This window comes from Culicoides brevitarsis, chromosome 1 (assembly GCF_036172545.1).
Source record: "Culicoides brevitarsis isolate CSIRO-B50_1 chromosome 1, AGI_CSIRO_Cbre_v1, whole genome shotgun sequence".
NCBI classification, from domain to species: Eukaryota; Metazoa; Arthropoda; class Insecta; order Diptera; family Ceratopogonidae; genus Culicoides; species Culicoides brevitarsis.
The window spans coordinates 12,425,024-12,436,761 of NC_087085.1; positions in this window are offsets into that span (position 1 = coordinate 12,425,024).

The window sequence follows — 11,738 nt, forward strand, 5'->3', positions numbered from 1 at the left end:
AAGCAGCCAGCAACATAAACATTACAACAACAACAACTCGAAGTCGCTGCATGCGCGCACATTGCAAAAGCGATGATCACAATATTTCAATAAATAAATTGTTTTGTACGAAAAAAAAATATATCTGGTTTCGAGCACCTTTGTCGCTCGTATGTCTGTATATGGGAGAGACATGTAATTTTTTTTCGTAGATACTATTTTTAACGGCGAAAAAATGTCAGTGTACCTTAAAGCTAACATTCATCATATGGATCTTTAAAAAAAAAACATGAAACATAAACAAGAGTTTGTGTGTGTGAGTAATCATCAAAGTTGTAAGATATGCGACTCAACTCGACGCGACTCGTACCTGCAATAAAAATAATAATAATAACAACAACAACAACAACGCACGACAAGAAAATACATTTACCCACTTGAAACAATATATTATATCTCGCAAATCCATCTTACTCATAAGACACATCATTCATCTACTACTAACGGCATTAGCAGCGGCAGCAGCAAAAAAGAGGAAAAAACGTATCTAGGCTGAGAATTTGCGACGATAGCAGGGGTTGAAAGCCATTCACGGCACAGCGCGTGTCAATATACTGCGGATTACGCGTCAATAATGAAGATGACTTGTAACGTGAGAAAGGTCTTTCGCAGAAAATAAAAAAAAGAAGAAACACATTAAAAAACATTAATTTCGGAGACGAGGTGGATTAATCTTCAGTAAAAGCCAAGAAATGTCACGACAAGACAAGAAAAAGTTTTAATCTCTTACTCTTGTTTATTTTTCGTCGTTATTTTAACACACACGAACTACCCAGACATCGACCTTCATGGAAATCTCCGACAAACTTCCAAACCCTTTCTTTCTATTTTTTTTTACATTTTCTCATCTTATTCGATAACATAACAATGGGATGTGACGTGATTCATTCATGTCTATATTTTTTTATGATACATGACGTTAGAAACTGAGAAGGAGGAGAATGTTGCTTTTTTATTATAAAATTGAAAAAAAAATCCTTTGAAAAAATTCAATTAATATAAAATCTCGTGATTGATGATGTTTTTTTTCTCTCTCGTTCCTAGAAGAGGTCTTTGACAAACATGACGTTATTAATTAAAAATAAAAATTGATCACAAAGTATCGGAATATTTTTTCTCAATTTGCATTTATTTAATAAAAAAAAATAATATGAATATTTATTTGCATGCAAAAAAATATTTTTCAAACGGAATTTTTTCAAGTATTGATGAATGCCTGGCAGGAATTCAATGAATTTTGAGGTTTTCTCAATGAGAAAAGTGGTCGGTATGGGATTGCATTTAAATTTATTGCATCCAATATAGGAACTTAAAATGAAAAGTATGTTTGGGAAGGAATGCTTGTGCGGAAAAGTTGATGAATGAAAGGGAAATATTGACCGAAGGAAGTAGGTACTCGATCGGAAAGTTTGAAATTTTTTATCGTTTGTTGTTCTATGGACCTTTATTGAAAGGAAATTTTAACTGAAAATTTTTTGGGTTGTGTGATTTTTGATTTTTATGTCAATTCAAGGAATTTATTGATTTTTTTATTAAAAAATTATTTTTTATTTTTTAAAAGTTTTTTTTTTAAAAAAAATAAATCAATAATTATAAATTAAAATTAAATTAATTTTAATAATTTAATTAATTTTTTATATTATTTAATTAATTTATTATATAACCAAATTCATAAATTATTATTTATTTTAATTTAATTTAATTGATTAATTAAATTAAATTAATTTATTTTTTAAAAATAATTTTAAAACTAAAATTAATTTAACAAATTATCAATTTGTTTTTTTTTATTTTATTAAAATAATTTAAATTATGAATGTAAGATATTTTTCTCAAATTCCGTGAAAAAATTTTCGTATAAAAAAAATAAATAAAATAAAATTTAATTTAATTAATTTCAATAATTTTTTTATTTTTAAATTTTTGAAATAATTTTTTAATTATTTTTAATCTTTTAAATTTATAATTTTCTTTTTTAAACAATTTAAATAAATAAATAAATTAAAATTATTTTTAAATTTTATTTAAAATTAAATTTTAATTTTAAATATTTATTTTAAATTAAAATAATAAAATTTAAAGTTATTTAAATCTTCAATAACTTTAATAAAATTTCCCAATAAATTCAATATTTTTCCATTCCTTTAATTTTTTATTTAATTTTTCAATCATCAATAACCTTTTTCATTAATTTCATCCCAAACACTTCCTTCCTGTGTGTTTGCCAATAATTTGCTGCACAAATGTTATATCCACAAAAAGTATCCTCTTCAAACTCTGTCCGGACAAAATCCGATTCAAAATCACTGCATGCCGTCACAAACATTACTGTTCACAGTAAATAAATGACTTTATTCATCAAAATATTCATTTGCTCTTGTTCGGAACATGACAGGTCTTTAACCCCCTTTTAGCAATTAAATAACAACACAACAAGTTTTGTGTCATGCCACAAACAAGTCATACACACAAAGTCATCATTTTTTACGACTAAGACCGAGAATAGAGAAGATGTGCTGCCTTTGTGTCAATCAAAAAATGATTTAGGGTTGGATTTCTCAAAAAAAAAAAAAAAAAAGTTGTAACTTTGCAGAGAACGCTCGCTTGACGTTTGTTCTCTGCAGAAAATTATCATAATAAAGAAAAACAACCATATTTATGTTACATGACACACAAGCACAGTAGTATCATGTTGTTTATCATCATCATCTATGTTAATGTTTCCATACACAACATGGTGCCGCCGCCACATAGAACATGTGTATAATAACTTGTTTTCGGTTGTGTTTTGAAAACTTTTAAAACATTTTAAATATTAGACACACAATTAATGCTGTGCCGTGCATTTTGTGTGAGAGTCATGCGATGATCATTTTATACACGTTCAAATTATTATTATTATTTACAATGTAATAACATAATAATATTAACGTTTAATTTGATATTTTGTCCGCGATTTTTTTGATTAACTCAATTTAAACGGCAATTTTAGCCTGAAACCCAAATTATGTCCTTAATTTTATTACAACATTATTCATGTATGTTGCAGCCATTAATAAGGCGAAAAAAATAATATTTTAATTTTTTCTCAAGTGAAGATTTTCGTAAAGAGGTTAATATTTAAAAAGTAAATAAAAAAAATAAAAAAATTATTTAAACCGCAAAATAATATTTAACTAAAAAAAATATTTTTTTTATTTATTTTTTTTTTACCTATAAATTATTTTTTTTTTAATATTTTGTCTAAAAAATTTTATTTATTTTTATTTTTCTTTATAATATTTTTTTTAATTAAATTTTTGTTTATTTTTTTTAATTTATACTTATTTTTTTTTTTAATTTATGGATGTTAAACGATAAATTTTTACATTTAATTAATTTTAGTTTTATTTTTTTTTAATTTGAACTCAAAAATGGAAAAAATCATACAAAATCTCCATAATTTTGGTAAAATTAATATTTTTAATGATTTAATAATTATTTAATTAAATAATTTAAATTAAAATAATAAATTTAAATAATAAATAAATTAATAATTAATTTATTAATTTTATAAATTTATTTTTAAAATTTAAACAAATTTTATTTTAATTAATTTATTAATAAATTTATTTTTATTTATTCATAAATTTCAATTTATTTTTTGATTTATTTTTAAAATTTTATTTTTTATATTATTTCATTGAAATCTGTTATTTTAATGATTTTTAATAAAAAAGAAATGTCAAAATTTTTTCCTATTTTAAATTTAATTTTTTTTTCCATGAATTTTTACGACAAAATCAGAGGGGGGAGTGTCAAAAATTGAAAATATTAAATTTATTCGCCTAAATATTAAAAGATGATGCGGGCTGGCAATAAACAGCAGCGGCTCATTCTCTCAAAAAATAATAAAATAAATGCCAAAGGTTTAATTGTGTTCGCGCTCGCAACATTTTAAGGCCTTCCTATATGCTTGATTGCACAGCTGACGTTTGATATACATAATAATAACTGGATATATTATTACATGCCACTCTCCAACTTTTTTTTTTTTTTTTTTGTATAAAAATCGCAATTTGCGTATTATAGAGCGAGTATTTTTTGTTGTGTGTCTTGAGCAACAAAAAAAAGCGTTATGGATATTTAAAACAATATATGGTCAGTAGGGCAGTGAGACGCGCAATGAAATTGGATATTATTGCTTGCCTTACTCGAATTTCATAATTTTTTTTATCTCATACGCGTAAATCGTTCTTTTATCGAGTTTTAGCGGTAATTGATACTCTACTTTTTGTTCTTCTTACAAAGTTGTAATGTTAGAAGCATAAAAAAAAGTTTTAGTGTGTCTCCGCATGTACTTTAATAAATAATTAATGTTATTATTATTACATAACGACGGAGTGTAAGACGACTCAGCTGCCAATCAGTAAGTCACGAAACATTGTTTGGCCTTCTAAATTTCATTTCAATGTTCTTTTCATGTACCCGAACTTGTTTGGAAGTTAGACAAATATCCCGAGGAAGTTGCAAAAAAAAAAGTTTCTTGTCTTATTTAACACGAAAAAAAAGGAGAACAAACAAAATTCCATCTCAAACATGACTAATTGAATAAATGTGCTGACGCTTTTTTTCGTCGTCGTCTTTTCTTTTTGTTTCTCATCGCTCGTTTAATACAGAGGAAGAGAGAGAATAATAGCTAATTTTGATGAGTTGTACACAATGAATAGAGGGGCGAGGGATGGAGGCAGCAAAATGTGGAGATGACTGGTTGGTGGATGATTCATAAAAAATTTATCATCATGACACGAAAATCATTGTTTTATTAATATTTATTTATTTTTTTGGGATTTAGGCCTCTCCAAATTTAATTTTAAAATTTTTGTCTCATGATTTTTTTCTCAAACAGGAAAAAAAATTAAATAAAATTAATAATTTAAATAAAAAATTTATTTTATATAAGTTTCAAAAAATTTTTTAAATTTTTATCTGATATTTTTTTTTAATTTAAAAAAATTAAATAAAAAAAATTCATATAAGATGATTAAAATTTATTTGAAAAATTTATTTAATATTATTTATTTTTCTATAAAAAATTTTATTTTTAAAATTTAATTTTTCAAAAAATAAAAATAACAATTAAAATTTATTAAAAAATGAAAATATTAAAAAAATTAATTAAAGTTAATAAATTAACCAAAAGTTGATAAAATTAATAATAAAAAAATAAATTTCAGTAATTTCATGCAATTTTTTTTTTAAAAAATCTAATACAAAAAATTTTTTAAATAAAAATTAATTTTTATTTTTATTTAAAAAAAATAAAATTTAGCAAAATAAATTTATAAATTCGAAATTGATTTTTTTTTTTTTTTTGATAACTTAACTTTTTAAATTTTTATTTAATATTTTATTTTATTTATTTTTTTTTAAATGCTAAAAAAATTATGAAAAAATTGTCACTTTCGTTGAAATTTTTAAAATTTTTTCAGCTTCTTTAATGAAATAAGGGACAAAAATTTAAATTTGGAGCGGCATTTTGGAGAATTTAACGATAAAATTCCACAAAGACGCAACGTCATGTCGTTTTAAGATAATTAACCCCATTAATGACTTTTCACGCAAAGAACTCAAAACTGAATATTTTCTTCGAAACAACAACAACAGAGACTTTAACTGAAACAACAACAATAATAAATATGCATAAAAAATAATAATTTTATACAAATTCCATAAATTGCAGGCGCATTTGTGCGATCGTCCGTATCTGCATGCACGATACAAACATAATAAAAGTAAAATGTTCATTTACAGTAAAAATTATCGAGAGTAAATTGGCACCGTGTAGATATAAAATTTATTACAAGTCGTTGTTGTTGTTGTTGGTCGTTGTGAAAAAGCTTGCAATAACATTACATAAGAATCCACACACACACAACGACAACGCAACAACATCAAATCTACGACTCGACTACTATGCTAACATTTATTTGTTTATATCCACTATGCACCAGATCACAATTTTTAAGCGAAATTTGCTGCAACTTTTTTTTTCAAATCAAAAATGAATGGAAAAATATCGTTGAATTCGCGTTCGAAATGTTGTGGTTTCAGTTAAATAAATATATTTGATGATGATGATTAAAAATTGTGACTGACTGACAATTTAAGCCAATTTTCTTCTTATTATTATTATTTCTCGTAATAACGATAAAATCTAAGCGAACGAGTGAAAACGAGAAGAAAGAAATGACATAAGTGGCTTTTAATCAGGAAATTTTTGATTGGATTGTCATGCCATGCGACGTTTTTCGTTATTATTATTATGAAAATTGCTGCGCGATGGAAAAGAGACCTGTTAACGCGATGAAGAAGAAGACGAGGAAAGGATTAAAAAGTGTTGTTGATGGGAGATTAATTGCATGAAATGCGTAATTGATGATGTAAATGACGTTAATCAGGCGGTATTAATTGCAAATTTCTATGAAAATAAATGACTTAATTTTTTTTTCGACTCTAAATTGACTTGTTAATGGATTGAAAAATTACTTGAGTAAAGTTTGTTTTGAAAAAGTTTTTGTCAAATTGCCTTTAATAAATTTTGTACTTAAACCGTATTAAAAAAAAATACATTTAACTTGTTTTTGTCTCAAGTGAAAAATGATCGAATTAATTGCAAAAAAATACAATAAAAATTTTTTAAAAAAAGAAAAGGATTTTGAAATATTTTTATAAAAATATAAATTAATAAAAATAATCGTTTTATTATTTTTTTTTATAGAAAAAATTTTTTAAATATTTTTATTTAAAAAAAATTATTTTAAAACCAATTCTAAAATTATTATTGGTTTTTATGTTATTTTAATTATAATGAAATTTAATAAAAATATTTTTTAAATACATACGATTTTTTTTTTATTTAAAAAAAACAATAAAATATAAATTTATATAATTTTTTATAAAAAAATATAAGTTTCCTCGAGAAATAATTTAATAAACTTAAAAAAATAATTTTATGTTTAATTCAATATTTGTTAAAAAAGTAATAATTATAATTTATCGTTGATTTTAAAAAAAATAAATAAATAAAATAAACTATAATAAAAATAAATAAAATAAAAAACAAAAAAAAATTTAAATCGAATTTACTCTAATTTTTTAATCGAATACTTTATTCAAGCAACCTCAAGATAAATATTTATTTCTTTTCCAAATATTAAAATTTAATTAAAATTTAAAGTTAAAAAATTAAATATTAAAATATTAAATAAAATTAATTAACATTAAAATATTTTTTTTATCGATTCAGAATTTAAATTTAAAAATTTTTCTACTTCATTTTTTTTTTTATTTTTTTAAAATATATTCATTCTTATAAAAAAAAAACTTTTTTATCAACTTTCATCTCTTATGAACTCTCAATTTCAAAAAATATCAAATTTATTAAGGGTACATTTGCAAAACTACAAAAAAAACTTGTTCATAAAAGCATCATGTACCTTTTTCAACTTTTTCCCTTAATTTGAGTTTTATTGGCACAAACTCTCCACACACATTGACATCATTTTTATTGTAAAAATAAACATTCCTATGCAATTCAATGGAAAAAAGAGCACAAAGCCATGCTTCATGTCACACATAAAACATTCACATCCACTTGCTAATGTCACATTTAATAAATGAAAATAAAACATTTTGATTTGTTTCAAATGAAATTCAATGGATCGTCTCTCTCTTTCTCTTTTCTCTCTCTTTCTCTGCCCGGGTTTGATAGCGACACATCTTATACGGCACGATGACAGGCACATTAAAATGGAAGTGTGTCTATCTTTTTCAATCAATTTTAGGCTAAATCAATGCTGAATTGATGCACATATACAATGGCAAACGACACGATACCGATGTTACTGATAATAATAATAGGTACACATTTCATCATTCTCATATATTCATCATCATCGGCAAGCAGCATGATGACGCAGTAAAAGCACGAGATTGAGTGGAGGCTGATCAGATCATGCGATGATGTTGATTGAAATTGGCAAATACTTTATATATTTATCTACGGCGCAATGAAATAAACGACGACTGACACGAACAAAGAGAGAAATAGGAACTGCTAACAATAAATGTACACAATATTTATTTCGTTACATCATTTCTTTTTATTTTTTTTTTTAATCATATATGAGAAATATTTTTTGCAACTGAACATTTCGACCAACATTCGTACATACGCGACTCGAGTCGATGCACGAAACGGCCTTTAGAAGGTTACACACGTTGTTGAGCAGTTGTAAACTTTACTCAAAAAGTTTTTTTCCTGACATGATTTTTTTTTGTTGTTCATTTATTCCGTTATGTAAGTGCCAGAAAACGGAATGAAATACACAAAACAAACAACAAAACTTTGATAGATGTGATCACTCAACAAATTGTCAGCTCACAAAAATTCGTTGTCAAACTTTTTGGAAGTGCTGCAAATGCCTAATGGGGATTTAATAGTCACTGTGCACAAAAAATACGCGATGTAGGTTTTTCGGTCGGTGGGTCGATCGTTCGTTCATTCACTCGTTTCTTGTTGTTGTTGGTATTTTATTGTCAGCGGCAGCAGCAACAAATGTGCAATAAAACACAAGAAAGGAAAAAAAACTTAACTGTGAAACCTTCAACCTTCTTGTCTAACAATCAATCATTTAACGATTTATTTTTGGTATGGCGCACTCACATACGCGGTACATGTGTTTAACAAGATAAACATTGCAGCAGCAACGGCAGCAACAACCACAGCTGACCTAAACCGAATTCAGATAAAGACAAAAAAAAACTTATATCATTCATTATATCGTTTTACTCTAGCAATGGGCATTATTATTACTCAGCACATGTGTAGTTAAAACTTTTTTTTAGGCTGTTACAATTTTTTTCGTTTTTATTTTTGTTTCAAAAAATTTATTTTCTAATTTTTTTTTTAAATAATAGGTATATTAATTAATTGAAATTTATTTAAAAAAAAAATAAAAAATAATTTAATTTGAAAATAAATAAAAATTAAATTAACTTAATTTAATTATTTTGTTAAATTTTCAATTAAAAATTAATGTTTTTAAACAAAATCGATCACAAATAAATATTTTATTATTTTTATAAAATATTAAAAAAAAACATTAATTTTCTTATAAAAATCATCGTTATAACAAGTTATCTATTTAATTGAAATAATTTAATTCTAAAATATAATTTAATTTAAATTTAAATTAAATTTTATTAAATTTTTATTTAATAAAAAATTAATATTTTTAAACTAATTCGATCATAATAAATATTTTATTAATATTTTTTAATATTAAATTAATGTTTTTTTAATGTTTTATATAATTTTTAAAAAATGTTAATTTTCTTATAAAAAAATTATTTATTATCAAGTTTTTCTTTTTTTTTTGAGAATTTAAAAAAAAATCAAAATTAATTTGGTATTTAAAATTTTATATTTTTAAAATATTTTTATACATAATTTATTTTTAATAAATAATTAAAATTAAAAATAATAAAAATTGAAAATAATTTTGTGATTTTTTTTTATATTTATTATTTTGAATATTTAATTTAAATATTATTATTTTTTATTTAATTTATTTATTTATTAATATTTTTTTTTCTTTTTAAAAATATAACAATTTTTAAATATTAATTCTATTAAAAATATTTAAATTAAATATTTTTTTTAAATAAAAATTTTAAAGTTATGGAAAATTTTCGAAAAATAAAAATTTATTATAAAATTTTAACCTTTCATATTTTTTCTTTTTGAAAAAAAAAATACTTTTTAAGTGTAACAAGGAACAAAAAATTCAGCAAAAATTTTAATTGGCCTTTATTTATAATATAAAACCAAAATACAATCGTCTGTTAATCGCATTGATACTGGCGCGTTCATTTATTCGGTCTCACGAATTATGTAAAGTACATTTTTTCCCTTGTCATGTATGTCGACGACAACAGAAACATATTTTTATATGCATTAAAGCACACAATTAAAATTATGTTTCGCGATACTTTTTCCTTAAAAATTTAATTTCAAGCTGCATGATTCAATTTAACGATTTTTTTTTAATATGTTAACATTGTTCAAAGATATATTTTAATAATAAAAATAATTTTAATATCTGGTCCGGCATGGCAAAGTAGTAATGAAGCATGAAAATTGTTATTTTTAGGAGGTGATTGAAAAAAAGTAATAACAATAAAATAAAATAAAAAGTTTTTTTTTGCGTGGACCAAGGCGGGGTGAGAAATTTTTTTGGTAAATAATCCGAAAAATGGGTCAAAATTTCGTGAGGAATTTGTGTAAAAAAAGGTGTCAAGAATGTTATTTCACGTTTCTTCTTCACGGAACGGGGAAAAAAGGATGGATTAATGATGAGGAAAAAACGAAATAGCGGTTTTAATGGCATTTTAGTGCCATAGATGCGATGGTTAGATAGATGGAATGGAGGATAAGACGGCGATATTATAGTGGATTACTATCGCACTTTACTTAGATAAAGGAAAATTTATTGAAAGATGCTTTTTTGAGCACTACTGTAAAAACTTTTATCTACTTTTTATCTAAGTTTTTTTTTTGCTGAGTGTCTTTTACAATTTTATGCAGAAAAAATGAGATTTAAAGTTTAAAGCAAATTTTTAAAGACAAATAACTTTAAAACTTGACTGAAATTTTAACAAAAAAATTAAAAATTTCTCTTAAATTTTATCTTTAAAAATTATTTTTTAATATTTTCGGCCTAATTTTACCAACTTTTACTTTAAATTTAATTTAAATTGAAATTTTACTTCAATTAAAATTAGATTTTATCTTAATTTCATTGAAATCAGCATAAAAAAATATTTTTTCTTTCACTTTGATACCATTATTCGACTAAAAAAACATCTTTTAGCGATCAATCTTTCCAAGAGATTATCAATATCAATCATTTTTCCATTAAAGACAATATTTCTGACTTTATTGCCGGAGATTTCCTTTCTTAATCCTCTCACTTTCATTCAAAATCTCACTTTGTGTGTGACATTTGACCTTTCCAGTCATCGCATTTCAAGAAAAAAAATTCCACATGTTATTTCAAGTCAGTGCTGACATGACATCCGAGTGTTAAAGCAACAACACCCCTCAGGCTCTGGATGCATAAATTTGTTCTTTAACATGCGTTGACATAATAACGTCAATCAATTCGCAACGACTTGTCACCTGACCTCTTTTCAGCGCGATTAAGATTCCGATCGATCGGCTTCCGTTGTCACGTTCGATCGACACTCCCTTCGACTCTGAAATTAAATTAAAATTTTAAACAACTTTTACCAAAAAAAAAATTCAGTTCTGAAAATAAAAATTTTGTTTATGGAGCAAGAAAGTAGTTCAAGTCAGTTGATTTTTTGCGTGCCTTACGATTTTTTTTTACTTTTTCTGCTTTAAGACAAAAGACAAGATAATAAAATTGCCATAAAAAAAACCCTTACGCTTACGCCCTGCTTTACTTTTGCTGCAGAAACAAAGTTTTAAATATAAATTACGAGCAGCGAACGAACGTATTGAACTCCTGACATACTTTTTATGTCTTTTCTTTACGTTACCACCTTTCGCCATTATTATCACCGTTGTTGCTGTTGAACGCCCTTTACCTTCATTCATTTAAATATAATATATTTCGCTCTTTTTTCGGGTG